The 15,000-nt window shown below is 42.6% G+C and overlaps 1 pseudogene; it reads left to right on the top strand.

Annotated features, from left to right (window-relative positions):
* The window catches only part of LOC135116222 (zwei Ig domain protein zig-8-like), a 103,738-nt pseudogene that overhangs the window by 51,863 nt on the left and 36,875 nt on the right, over positions 1 to 15,000 (top strand).

Genomic DNA, 15,000 nt, shown 5'->3' with positions numbered 1-15,000 from the left:
TCACAAAATACACACAGAGTTCCTAAACTTGGTAGAAAAAAAAAGTGAACATTCTACCTCTCACAACACAGCAGCCGGATGACAACCACTCACAAAGGGCGGCGTGACTCCTTAAAATGGAGATACATCTACTTTACCAGCAACTCACCTCGGCTGCTGGACTTTCTCTGGCGGCGAGACGAAGGTGCTTTCAGGGGGGCATCATCCTGTGCGGGGAGGAAGACCGGGTTAAAGCTGAGAGGTGGACGAGAAAAACTGGAAGAAATAACGAGATACAGAGATAAATAAGGCACAGAATTTAAGGTATGAATTACATGAGAGCTACAAGGGCTGGGATGATATGGAAGAGAAAAAACTGGAAGAAATAGCGTGATACAAAGACAGATACGGCAAAAAAAAAGGAAGATGAATTACATAAAAGAATGACTGGCGTGGTATCGAACAGAGAAAAAAATGAAAGAAATAACGAGACAGAAAGAGAGATACAGTAAAAAATAAAGAAATATAATTTACATAAGAGATACAAAGACTGGAATGGAATGAAGGAGTTAAAAAATACAAAAATATAATGATACACACACACACACACACACACACACACAGAGAGAGAGAGAGAGAGAGAGAGAGAGAGAGAGAGAGAGAGAGAGAGAGAGAGAGAGAGAGAGAGAGAGAGAGAGAGAGAGAGAGAGAGAGAGAGGGGTAAAAAAATAGAAAAAAATTACTTATATAAGACATAAAGAGACTGAAAATGAAACGAGGCAGTAAAAATATATACAAAGTGATGACTGCAAGAGTTACAGCGCCGCTACACTGAGGCTAAATAGAGGATACGAGAAGTCGCTACCTCTCCAACTAAGAAATTTCCACAAGCCAGGATCGAACTCACAAACTTCTGGTTTCTAGGCAACAGTTGTACCAAACGAGAGAGGATGAAAAACCTCTCTCTCTCTCTCTCTCTCTCTCTCTCTCTCTCTCTCTCTCTCTCTCTCTCTCTCTCTCTCTCTCTCTCTCTCTCTGTCATTAATCTCGCCAGCAAACTCCACATACTATCAACAACAACAACAACAACAACAACACTAACAACAACAACAACAACAACAACAACAACAACAACACTAACAACAACAACAACAACAACAACAACAACAACAACAACAACAACAACAACCACACTCCATTCCCCTCCATCTCATTCGTCCATGCACGCTTCTCTTTCCTCCCCGAGCCTTCCCCTTCCCTCTTCTCCATTTTCATCTATTTTTTTCTTCTCTTTTCGTTTTTGTTCCTCAGTCTCCTTGTCCTGTAATTCTTTTCCTCCTCTTCCATATTCCTTCAGTCTTGCAAGTATTTCTTTCTTGTCTTGACTTTCTCGTCTTTCTCTCTCTTACTTTCTTATCTATTTCGTGTCCTTTCGTCTCCTCGCTTTTTTTTTTCCTTCTTTCTGTTCCTCTCCCTCCTCTTCTTTCTTACCTCCCTCTCCCTCCCTTCCTCCCTCCCTCTTCCCTTTCTTTCAAGCATCACCACCAACTCCAAGATTTTGTTTTGCTTTCACTTTTTTTATTTTACTTTCTCACACAAGTTGGATCCATTTGCAAACTTTCCAGATTTGTTTAAGTTTCGTCCTTTTAATTCGTGTACTTTGTGTTTTTGCTTTAAGGAAATAAAAAGTATATGGAGGGGGGAGTAAGTGTTTTCGTGAGTTTGAGAGAGAGAGAGAGAGAGAGAGAGAGAGAGAGAGAGAGAGAGAGAGAGAGAGAGAGAGAGAGAGAGAGAGAGAGAGAGAGAGAGAGAGAGAGAGAGAGTGTTACGAAAAGACAAACTGGGGAGAAGGAAAGTTAAAAAAAAATACACCATCACAAATCAACCAAAGTGTATCCGGCACAGAATGATCCACCCAACTAGAAGAAAAGGACGACCCTCGAAATTAAAACGAGAGAGAGAGAGAGAGAGAGAGAGAGAGAGAGAGAGAGAGAGAGAGAGAGAGAGAGAGAGAGAGAGAGAGAGAGAGTCATTATACTGAAACAAAGGGATTATTTTTAGGCCGTGCTCTTCACCTCCACTCATAAGACAAGACGGTCGTATTCACCTGCCTCACATGTTTCTTCTGTTTTTCCTTCTCTTATTCTTGCCTCACAATTTTCCTTCCATAAACGTCCCTGTATTATCGAGACTGTAATTCATTTTCCAAAGTTTTTTTTTCTTCTAATTTTCAACTCATTATAACTTTCGGTAAAACGTAGTAACCTCCCTTTTTTTTTTTTTCTCGCGCTGCAGAATAAATTAGGTGTGTTCGTATTAGTAATTCGTTTGGAATACGTAGTTTCAAAATCACTTTGCGATATTTTCCATTTCTTACATATCCTGTATTCAGTCTCTCAACATCATCACCACCAGCTACAACGATTACAATGCCAGACGAGCCCGTCCTCTTAATCCCAATCCTCCATGAATTTCTATCAGTTGCCCGTCTATTCCAGGCAATCCTAGCAAAACTTTCTATTTTTTTTTTTTTTTTTTTTTATTCAGTACATTATATGCCCAGTCTCTCTTAACACTGCAAAGCTCTTCTCCATCCATCTCCACCAGTTCACCGTTTATTCCAAGCAATCCAAGGAAAACTTTCAATTCCTCCATTCAATTCTCTCTCTGACCAACCTCTCCCAGCACCCTGTAAACCTCTCTCTCTCTCTCTCTCTCTCTCTCTCTCTCTCTCTCTCTCTCTCTCTCTCTCTCTCTCTCTCTCTCTCTCTCTCTCTCTCTCTCTCTCTGCCCAGCCTCCCTCGATCCCCCAGTAGCTATAACTTGCTTTGTCTCCCGCTGCAGGTGGACTGTCGAGAGAGCAGCCGCCGTCACGTCCGGAACAAATCTGGGACAATCCTCTGCTGCGCCCTGCCTTTGACACCAACACCACCACGGTCGTCATCACCTCCACTGGCCGTGCCGCCTACCTGCACTGCCGTGTCAACCACCTGGGCAACAGAGCGGTAGGTGTTTCTGTGGTGCTTCTGTGGTACATCCCTAGTGCTTTCCTGGTGGTTCCCGCTTCCTTCGGGGACAGGCGAGTTAAGCTGTACAAGAAAGTTGAGAAGCGACAAGGAGCAGGAGTGGGGAGTGGCTTAGGTGTGGAGGCGAGGGACAGGTATTGCTTTTACCTTTGTCTTTTGAGCGTCCTGCAGTTCACGGGTTAATTAGCAATGAGGAAGTCCAATTAGTGTTCACGTGTGCATTTCTGCGTTACGTACATGGCAGGTTAGCATGTGTGTGTACAGGTTTGATGGGAATTCAACGTGTCTCCCTCCAACACCTCAGCTGCTCCCTCTGGACCGCGCCACATATTCACCGAAGTCTCACCCTCTCCTCTCCTCTCCTTCCCTCTTTCCCACACTCCCTCTTTCCCTTCCTGTCACAGACAAAGCAGCCAAGCAGGTGAGGCGAAGTCCTATCGTCCTACATTTCACATTGCTTTGTGTGTGTGTGTGTGTGTGTGTGTGTGTGTGTGTGTGTGTGTGTGTGTGTGTGTGTGTGTGTGTGTGTGTGTGTGTGTGTGTGTGTTAACTATTCTAAATGTATTGAGTCCGCTGCGGTATAAGGATTTCCAGCCACTCAGACCACGATTTCCTGTTTCCATATCTCTCTTGGTTCAGGTTTTACACTCACAGGTGTCATTTCTTTTTCTATTAGCCTCTCTGCCGCCGCACCAAACCAAATGTCAGCACAGCTACTAAAGAAGCTCAATTTTTTCACATCTTTTCAACAGGCCCCTCTAAGTTCATGACCACGTCCTCTCAGGCATCATCAAACACAAAGAAGTCTCTTCTGTTGACACGACGGAATCCTTTGATCAATTTAAAAGTCATGATCTAATCTGCTCTCTTTCTTTCACCACACATTTTTTAATACTTCATGAGGCAGCTCTATACATCTGATATCAGTTTTCTTTTTACTCTTAGTACATTCTCTACGCTTTTTGTCCTAAAAACTCAACTATTTCTTTGAACAAGTCATCACCTGTTCTCCACGATATAATATTTACACACACTCTTTGTAGCTCGAGTTTCACAGGAAATATCCGATCAAGCATTTCATCTCAAACCTTACACAATCTCAGTCTAATAAAGTCCTCCACACTCCGACGGAATCTTGTTTGTAATAGACAATAAGTCTTCCACTACACTCGGCTTGCCTCACTGGTATTACGTATGTATTTATTTTCTGAGAACTGAGAGCAGTTCTTCACCATAATTTTCTGACAAAGGTTGCTGCTAACACTAATGGATACACGAGCCTGTAATTGTGTGGGTTCTGTTTATCATCTCTTGAGAGAATATATTAGTTATGCTCCATTCTATTTCTCCCTTATGCAGAAAACCTATAGTGTGTGTGTGTGTGTGTGTGTGTGTGTGTGTGTGTGTGTGTGTGTGTGTGTGTGTGTGTGTGTTTGGGTTCTAGTATATGCATCCAAACATATTATGAATATGCATGCCACAACTGAACTTTTTTTTTTTTGGATGGGGTTTATAATATTTCATTTTCACGAGTTAGTACTTTACCATGGCGGCTGGATATAAGTTACTAATTGCAGCCATACCGTATGTTTAGGCCGGGAGCGTTTGGGATTCATGGTGCGCTTTTATGCAGAAGTGATCGTGGTGGACATTTTGCGCTCTTTGAAACCCCGTTGTGTGATTACTTTTGCGTTTGACAACTTCCAATTACGCGACAGTGGTTGATAATTATATTGCAGTGTGTTGTAGATAGATAGGCAGATTAATGATGCATGGTTGATAGGCAGACTGATAGGTAGGTGGGTAGGTAGACAGGTAGGTCGGTGGCTACAAAGATGTATAGACTGATAGATACTATAGATAGATGACTAAATAAATACATAAACAAACAGATTGATAGATAGATATATGATAGATAGATGATAGATAGATACTAGATAGATAAGTAGATAGATGATAGACTGATACTAGATAGATAGGTCGATAGATGAATATTATATTATATTATATATTATATATATATATATATATATATATATATATATATATATATATATATATATATATATATATATATATATATATATATATATATATATATATATATATATATATATATATATATATATATATATATATATATATATACGAGGTGTGTCATTAAAGTTCCAGGACTGGTGCCACACAAGTTTTATTTCACATCCAGGCTACAAACTATAGGTTATCTCCTTCGAAGTAATCCCCCTGGCACCGCATGCACTTGTCCATCCTTCTCTGCCAGGCTTGCATGCACTGCTGGAAGGATTCTTGCGGGATGCTCCTCAGCTCCGTCGTCACGGCCTTTTTGATGTCGTCCGCATCATCAAAACGGGTCCCCTTCATGACCTCCTTGAGCTTGGGGAAGAGGAAGAAGTCGCACGGAGCGAGGTCAGGTGAGTAGGGCGGTTGCTCCAGCACGGCGATGTTCTTCTTGGCCAAGAACTCTCTGATGCTCAGGGCATTGTGAGCAGGCGCATTGTCGTGGTGAAGCAGCCACGAGTTGCCCTGCCACAACTCCCGCCTCTTCTCGCGCACTGCACGAAGCAGACGCCGCAGTACTTCTTTGTACACATGTTGGTTGACTGTCTGGCCCTGTGGCAAGAACTCGCAGTGGACGATGCCCCTCACATCGAAGAAAGCGATCAACATGACCTTGAAGCTGGACCTGGACTGCCTTGCTTTCTTCGGCCGTGGCGACGCCGGACTCTTCCATTGAAGGCTCTGGCGTTTGGTCTCCGGGTCGTACTCAAATACCCAGGACTCATCGCCGGTGATGACTCTCCTGAGCAAGTCTGGTTCAGTTTCCAGACGCTCGAGGATGTCCTGACACACCTGCATGCGTCGTCCCTTCTGGTCATCGTTCAGGAGTCTCGGCACCATCTTCGCACAGACTTTCCGCATGCCCAGATCTTCAGTGATAATCTTCCACACGCTGTTGTGGTTCATGCCAAGCTCATCTGCGATCTTTCGAACAGTCAACCGACGATCGTCACGCACCATCTGCTTGACACGCTCAACATTGGCCTCATTCCTGCTCGTTGAGGGTCTTCCACTCCTGGGGTCATCTTCCACGTCCTCCCGGCCCTCTTTGAACCTCTTGCACCACTCAAAAACACGTGAGCGTGACATTGTCTCATCCCCGTACACTTTTTGCAGCATACCCAGTGCTTCTGACGGCGTTTTCCCCAACTGCACCAAAAACTTCAAGTTTGTTCGCTGTTCAGCGCTCATTGTTAAACGACCTGCAACAGAGGACATGATTTTAAAAGCACGTAAGAAAAAGATTAGTGACTGTAGAGGGTTGGGAGCGCAGTTGTATACTCCAGAAGGATTACTTTGAAGGGGAAATATGGTGGTTTGTGGCTTGGGTTTGAAATTCATCTTTTAGGACACCAGTCCTGGAACTTTAATGACACACCTCTCGTATATATATATATATATATATATATATATATATATATATATATATATATATATATATATATATATATATATATATATATATATATATATATATATATATATATATATATATATATATATATATATATATATATATATATATATATATATATATATAGATTGACAGATTGACACACAAGACATATTTAGATATTTAGATGTAAATAGGCAGACATATAAGACTGGTTTGGACATGGAGAGATAGATAAAGAAATAAATATGGACAAATGAATATACGCATCATATATGAAGATACAGATGGATAGAGACTGACGGATATAAATAAAAAAAATGTGATATACAGACATGATGAGGCTGAATATTAAAAAGACACACGGGAAAAATAGACATATATATTCGTTCACTTTCTCGTTTTCTATATACGCAAGAGAAACTAACTTTGAAAATATTTTCATCGTCTGTCTCTATTTTTTCCATCCTCTCATTTCCTCTCCAATCTACACAAGAGACACTGACTTTGAACATATTTCTACCCTGTTTCTCATTTTAGCCTTTTATCAACAGCTTTCACAATCATTCTCTCTCCTGTCCCCCCTTCCTGTCCCGGCACACACACACACACACACACACACACACACACACACACACACACACACACACACACACACACACACACACACACACACACACACACACACACACACACACACACACACACACACACACACACACACACACACACACACACACACACACACACACACACACGTACATACCTTTCCATACTTCAACCGGACATTCCAGCCCACCTCCTTCCTTACCTGCGTTCACATTACCTTCAGCCAAGATCCTCCCTAATGACCTCCGCTTTCTCCCTAGTCAGTCCCCCGGCGGTATCCTCAACACAGTACCTTCCATTACACCCTCGCATTGCACCGCTCCTTCATTACAGTCATATAAAAGGAGACAAAAACAGCGACTCTGGTACACCACTCGTAACTCGTGCCCTACAGCAAGAACATTATGGGCACAACAAAAGCCTAATGCAGCCCTGGCCTCTGATGGATGCCGGAAACTCACAGAATGCCACGACACAGGTGAACTGGGAGGTTTGTAGCTGAAGGAGGAGGAGAAGCAGGAGGAGGGAGGGAAGAAAGTAGGTCAAGGTGAAGGATTAATGTGGGACGTGGGACGCAGTATACAGTGTGTGTGTGTGTGTGTGTGTGTGTGTGTGTGTGTGTGTGTGTGTGTGTGTGTGTGTGTGTGTGTGTGTGTGTGTGTGTGTGTGTGTGTGTGTGTGTGTGTGTGTGTGTGTGTGTGTGAATGGAAAGCAAGACAGAACGAAAGAACGGGAGGGACGCAAATAGGTGTGTGTGTGTGTGTGTGTGTGTGTGTGTGTGTGTGTGTGTGTGTGTGTGTGTGTGTGTGTGTGTGTGTGTGTGTGTGTGTTCTCCGTACCTCTAGATACCCACGAGACAACACAAGGCACAACAAATCCATACAAATCCTTGAAAAAACACACGAGAACATAACAGCACAACATGAAACATCGAGGACACAGCAAGACAGTCCTGCAAAAATGCACCCCGTTTCAAGGTAACCTGGAGTCCTGCGAATATAAACATAATGAAACAAATGGAAGCCTCGCACTGCCACTCACTCACTCACTCACTCACTCACTCACTCACTCAATCTCGCGAAATGAGAACAATGACGAAGACGAACGACAAGAGACCTTTAAGAAACCTGCCCCCCAACCTCCACAATCTCCCCTCCACGAGAGAGAGAGAGAGAGAGAGAGAGAGAGAGAGAGAGAGAGAGAGAGAGAGAGAGAGAGAGAGAGAGAGAGAGAGAGAGAAACATTTACACAAACACCATTAAATATCAAACAAAAATATACCTAAAGAAGACAAACAAACAGGCAGACAAATGGAGACAGAGACAGACAGAAATATAGACAGAAATACCTACTCAGCCAGCTCTAAAAATTGCTTCTTTCTCAGTCTGCGCTGCTCACTTAAGCTCATTCCCGAGTCACAATGCCTGCGGGACGGGAGCTGGTGCAGGGGCCATCAGGAGAACCCGGCGCACCAATACAGGAGGAAATGACTCTTTAGTGTGCAATGATGTCCCTCAAGGAAGTTATAGCAAGCCGTCTCGAGGCCCTTGAAAACCTTTGGGTATACTCGTGAGTGTAAAGGTGGATATAGAGGTGAACATAACAGGTTAGTTTGCCTCCTATAGCAGAAATTAGTGTTGGACAAATGGTGTGTGTATATAAGTGTAAGTGCTGGTTTTTTCCTTCAGTGACTTGGGAAATGTGAATGTGTGAAGGAAACGATGCATAATAAGAGCAATTTTCCTCCTATAACAAGAGAAGAATGAGGGTTTATGAGGTGGGTGGTGTGTACGATAAGACTGTATGAGTATTAACTTTCCTACTATACAAACCGATGAGAAATTATAAGCAAGAAGATACATAATGAGGGTATATGAGTCAACTTCCCTCCTGTAACTTAAAGAATGAGTGTGTGTGAGGTGGATAGTGTAAAATAAACAGGTATGACTTAATTTTCCTCCTTCTACTATAAAAAATGAGGGTGAATGAAGCAGATGATGTACAGGCAGGTAGCATGAGTGTACATTCTTCTGTAGCAAGCAAAGAATGAGGTTGTGTGAGGTAAATGGTGTATATATAGAGATGTGTATTTAAATTTCCATGACATGAGAAAAATAAGGCCGTATGAAGCAGATAGTGTGTATGAGTGCACATATATACATACAACATACGATACAAACAACAGAATTCACTACAGCAATACAATACAACTAAGAGGAACAAGGGAGAAAAAGGCAGTTTGCGTATAGAGATGCATATATACGATTTTCTTACATCAGAATAAATGAGGGAGTGTGAAGTATTTAGTGCATACACGAACATAATAAGAATGTATAGGTGTCAATTCCAACTCTATAATAAGAAAAGAAGGAAAGGAGAGGGCGTAAGATCAAGGAAGAGCTCTCATTTAATTACTCATTTATTTATTTATTTATTTATGCATTTTCTTACCTTGATAATAATACCTGTCGAACACACGAGGCTCGACAAACACGTAATGAAAATGTGAAGGTGCAAATGCGAAGAAAATTCCTGGAAACTAAATGGTGGAATAATATTTTTGGAGAGGAGAAGCATCGCTGGAATTTCAGAGGCGTGTAATATCCTACATGAACTTTTCTCTGTGCAAAATTAGGTTTTAAGTGAGGGAGGGAAACAAAGGCCCCGAGTATTTTAATGTAGAAAATGATGGGTGGGGGACAATCCTAATTACTGGTAGAGGAAATAAGGATTCCATTCAAAGAGAGAGAGAGAGAGAGAGAGAGAGAGAGAGAGAGAGAGAGAGAGAGAGAGAGAGAGAGAGAGAGAGAGAGAGAGAGAGAGAGAGAGAGAGAGATACGAAAGGCAAATAAAGTAACTCAAAAAATAACGTACAGGCCAGTGGTAAACTATAAAACGAGTTAATTGGGCGCCATTTTCGTTTATTGTAATGACTGAATTTAATTCGGAATATTTAAGGGAAGAATGATTTCCAATTAAATATTTCCCTCTTGCCTCCCTTCCGATTTTCCCTCAGCGCTGCCTTCCCTCATCCCACCTTCCCTCACTTCTTTCATCCCCCGCTTTCCTTTCCTCCCTTCCTCCTTCCCGTCTTTCACTCTTTCCTGTCCTCTCCCTCTTTCCATCCATCCCTCAGACCTTTCTTTCCTCAATTCCTTCTTCTCTTCTTCCTATCTGATTTCTCCTTCATCCACCAACTTTCCTTTCCTCCCTTCCTTCCATCCTTCTTTTTACTCTTTCCTGCCGTCTTTCATTCACCCCTCCCATTTTCCTTTCTTTCCTTTCTTCTTCATCTCGTTTACTCTTTCTTACTCTTTTTCTCTTCATTCATCCCTCCCACCTTTTTCTTTTCTCCTCTTTCTTCTCTTCTTTCACTCCTTCCTGCCCTCTTTCTCTCCAATCCTCTCCACCACCTTCATTTCTTTTCTACTTTTTTCCTCTCTTTTACTCTTTTCTACCCTCTTTTTCTCCTTTCATTTATCCCTTCCACTTTCCTTTCCTCCTTTTCTTCTTCCTCTCTTTTACTCTTTCCTCTCCTCTTTCTTTCCTTTCGGTTATCCCTTCCACCTTCCTTTCCTCCCTTCCTTCCTCTTCTCTTTTACTCTTTCCTGCCCTTTTTCTATTCATTCGTCCCTCCCACCTTTTTTCCTCCCTCCCTTCTTCTCTTCTTATACTTTTTCCTTTCATTCTTATTTTCTTTCCTTCCCTCCCTTTCTTCCATATATTCTTTCACTCATCTTTTTTCCCTCGCATGCTTCCCCTCCCAGTCTCTCTTACTCTTACCCTTCATTCTTTCCTCTATTTCCTCTATTTTTCCTCTACTCTCTCTCCCTTACGTCCCTCCTTCCCTTTGACCTCCTTCCCTCCCTTAAGCCTCACTCAACGAAACCACCTGAGCCAAAACTACTCGAAAATTAGGTGCATACAATTATCTTCCTTATTCGCGGGGAGAAAACGGCTGAGTTCGCATTGCCCGGCGTCTTATCGAAGAGGGAAGGAAAGTTCTAATATTTGTAACTCATTATGCATGCGTCCTAAGAACACCAGCAGCGCCTCGAAGTCTGTTTCCGTAAAAGTCGGTGCTTCTTCTTACCTTCTCTTTTTTTTTTTTTTTGAAGGTCAAGCGTTTCGGGTCCTTTGCAAATTATCCCGTGTTATTTTGTTCCCGGTAGCAATTTCTCCTGTAAGCGAGTAAAACTATTTCGGTCTTCTCACCCCCTCCCTCTCTCTCTCTCTCTCTCTCTCTCTCTCTCTCTCTCTCTCTCTCTCTCTCTCTCTCTCTCTCTCTCTTTTCCTTCACTTGCGTCTCCAAATTTAGCGATAGGTGGAAGGAATGGTAATGTGCGTAATTTAACTCAACAACAAAACAACGTAGCTATTAAATTACAGGATGCGTTAAGGTCTAAACACACACACACACACACACACACACACACACACACACACACACACACACACACACACACACACACACACACACACACACACACACACACAAGAGGAATGATGAAAGAGACACAGAGTAAGAAGGGGAAGAAAGGAGATGGGGGAAAAATCGAGGCAAAGGGAGAGAAAGGAGGAGGAGGAGGAGGAGGAGGAGGAGGAGGAGGAGGAGGAGGAGGAGGAGGAGGAGGAGGAGGAGGAGGAGGAGGAGGGTGCTAATGAGCTGAAGAAGAAGTCCAGGTACAATCTTATCATCAGGACGACGACGACAAGAAAGATGATGAAAACTTAAAATCCATGATGCATTTTCTCTCCGAGCAGGACGCGGGAGGAAGGTGAGTGGGAGGCGAGGTGAAAAGGCTTAATTATCTCACCTAGGTGAAAAGTCTGAGCGGGAGGAGGGAGCGAGAGGCGGAAACTCTCTCAGAGGACACAGGATCAGATGCACAGGAAAGAAATTACTGATAAGGGGCTAGAAATCTTCATAGCACAGAAATGATAGCAAAGGTGAGAAGGATGAGAGTGACAGGTTCTCTCTCTCTTTCTCTACTGATCATTGACCTTATTTCTCTTGTTTTCCTTCTCTGCCCCAAGTCTATCTCCCCTTCTCCCCTTGGTAAATCGTCGCCCTAAACACACCAACCAATACCACATTTATAAAGCCGTCCACGTAATTACCCACAAACCCTCGCCGCCACAGAGAGAAAAGCGATAGGTTTAATTCCGAAGAGCAGAGTGATATATTTCCCGAGATTAGGACCACATTTATCATGATTCGTCGCCAATCCTCGCAGGAGCTCATAATTCCTGAAAAAAAAATAAAGTTTTCTGGAAGCCAAGAGGAATTGACTTGGCTTTGTCTCATTTTTCCCTTTCATTTTTTTTTTTTTCCGTCTTTCTCGCTTACCATCTTCTCATGATTTCGTTCTCGTTTCCTCATGAATTTCTCATTTTTTTCCTTTCATCTTGACGTTCCATAGGCTATCTTTCCGCCTATTAGCATAACTATCAGCGTCGCTCCCTTCTCCCTTCTCTACTCCTCCCATCCGCCTCTCTTTGTTCCCACCCCGTCACCCTATTTTTTTCCCTGGTCCTTTTTAAAGTCATAATATATATTCTCTTCTCACTTTTTTTGCTTGCCGCCTGCCTGCCCTTTTTACTTTTCTTTTGCCTCTGGTCCCGCTGCACGACTCCGCTTCCATCTTTTCTTTACTTTTCTCTCTCCTCGCTAACTTGTGGGTTTAAGTTTCCCTTGGTAATTTTGTCTTTGCCACTCTGAAATGCACATACTTCCGCTAACTTCTCCCGCTTCCCCCATTCCTTCCTTCCTCCTCCTCTCCTGTCATTCTTCTCTTGTCTCTAGCCCTCACTTCTTTTATTCAGTATTGTGTTTCTCTAGTTCTCCTCTCCTGCTGTCTTTCTCTCCTTTATTTCTCTCGCCATTTTCTTTTATTTTCCTTCCTTTAGCCTCTATACTGCCATTTTACACTCCATTTTTACATCTACACTTCTTTCTATGTTTTTTTATGCCATCTTCTCTAGAATTGCCTTTCATACTTAATATTTTCCCACTTCAACCTTCTTTTACATCTCTTCTTTTCATTCCTAATGCTTTCTTTCATCCTTTTCATTCTCTCTCTCTTTCCATTTAAATTTCCTCCACTCCGTCTTTTATATTACTCCTCTTCATTCCTTTATCATCATATCGTACCATACTCCCCCATGATCATTCTTTTTTTTTCCGTTCTCCCCTAATTCCTTCCTTTACCTCCTGTTCTTCTATCACCTTCATTCCCCGTTTTCTTTTCCTACGTTGGAATTCCCCGCTCCCCTCAGCACCTGTACATCTCCTACGCACACAGCTTTCTCGTTATCAACCTCCACGCACACCTTTCCCAGCCGGGTAGTGAGTCAGACTGTTGCGTGACGGGGGCGGCAGCGGCACACTGTCGGTAGATATTTAGACCCGGTATCCGGTGGCCGTAATCGGATCAGCGTGTTTGTGGTGGCTGTGAATGAGTGTTTGTGTGCGTGTGTATGTGTGCTGTGCTGCGCCGGGCTGGGCTGTGTTGGGTGTTGGTGTCAGCGGTGGAGAGGTAAAGGCAGCGAGGAGTTTGTTGATCAATATGTAGAATTTATGATTATTTAAGGTGGCATGAGTGTGACTTGTGGCCTTGCTTGTGTATTTGATTACTGAACCCTTGCCATTTCCTTACCTCTCCCTCATGTTTGTCAGTTTCTCTCTCTCTCTCTCTCTCTCTCTCTCTCTCTCTCTCTCTCTCTTCTCTCTCTCTCTTCTCTCTCTCTCTCTCTCTCTCTCTCTCTTCGTTTCCCTTTGTTCTATCTTTTCCTCCTTTTTCCTCCTTCACTTCTCTCCTTCCTTTACATCCCCTTCTCTCTCCCTCAATTATTTCCTTCTTACCTTCCTCTCCTTTCGTTTCCTCCTTCCTTCCTTCCCCTTCTTTCTTCTCGCCCCGTTCCTTCTCTTCTAATATTCCCTTCCTCAAACCTCATTCTCTCTTCCCTTTCCATTTTCAACCCGTCCCTCATTCCCGTCACACTAATCTGCCGTGCCGTCTTTTGCTTCTCCTGCGCTACATTTATTTTTTTAGCAGGTGAGTTTACCTGGACAGTCATTAATTATCCGGCGGAAATATTGACACCTGAGTACGAGCTGATACTGACTGATGGCACATGAAAATTTGGTAACGCGCAAAAAAATGTCGCTTACTCAAATAGCATTGGTGGACGAGAGACGTGAGAGAGAGAGAGAGAGAGAGAGAGAGAGAGAGAGAGAGAGAGAGAGAGAGAGAGAGAGAGAGAGAGAGAGAGAGAGAGAGAGAAAAAAAAAAACATTTATTCGTGTGTGTGTGTGTGTGTGTGTGTGTGTGTGTGGTGTGTGTGTGTGTGTATGTGTGTGTGTGTGTGTGTAGCGAAGCGATGGATGAAGCAAGACAGGAGAAAAATGGAATACAAGAAAATAATGATACACAAAAATACAATGGAAAGCTTCACTGGCCTCTCTCTCCTCTCTCTCTCTCTCTCTCTCTCTCTCTCTCCTCTCTCTCCTCTCTCTCTCTCTCCTCTCTCTCTCTTCTCTCTCTCTCTCTCTCTCTCCCCTAAAATTAAATAAATATCTCTCTCTCTCCCCTAAAATTAAATAAATAAACAGTAATAATAAAGAAGAATACGATTAATATGAATGTAAATAAATATTGCATACATATGAACAATTCAAGTAAAAATAGATAAGTAAATAAATGTAAAATATATTGAATAAAATTAGCTAAAATAAATTGAAGGGACAACTCTCTCTCTCTCTCTCTCTCTCTCTCTCTCTCTCTCTCTCTCTCTCTCTCTCATCTCTCTCTCTCTCTCAACTCACACACCGAATTATTAACCCCGATAAAAGTATAATTTGCAGCTAAAACATTCATTCGCAGCAAATATTTCCTTCTTTTTTTTCTTTGA

This window comes from Scylla paramamosain, chromosome 30, assembly GCF_035594125.1.
Source record: "Scylla paramamosain isolate STU-SP2022 chromosome 30, ASM3559412v1, whole genome shotgun sequence".
NCBI lineage: Eukaryota > Metazoa > Arthropoda > Malacostraca > Decapoda > Portunidae > Scylla > Scylla paramamosain.
This window is presented reverse-complemented; position numbering and strand designations above follow the sequence as displayed.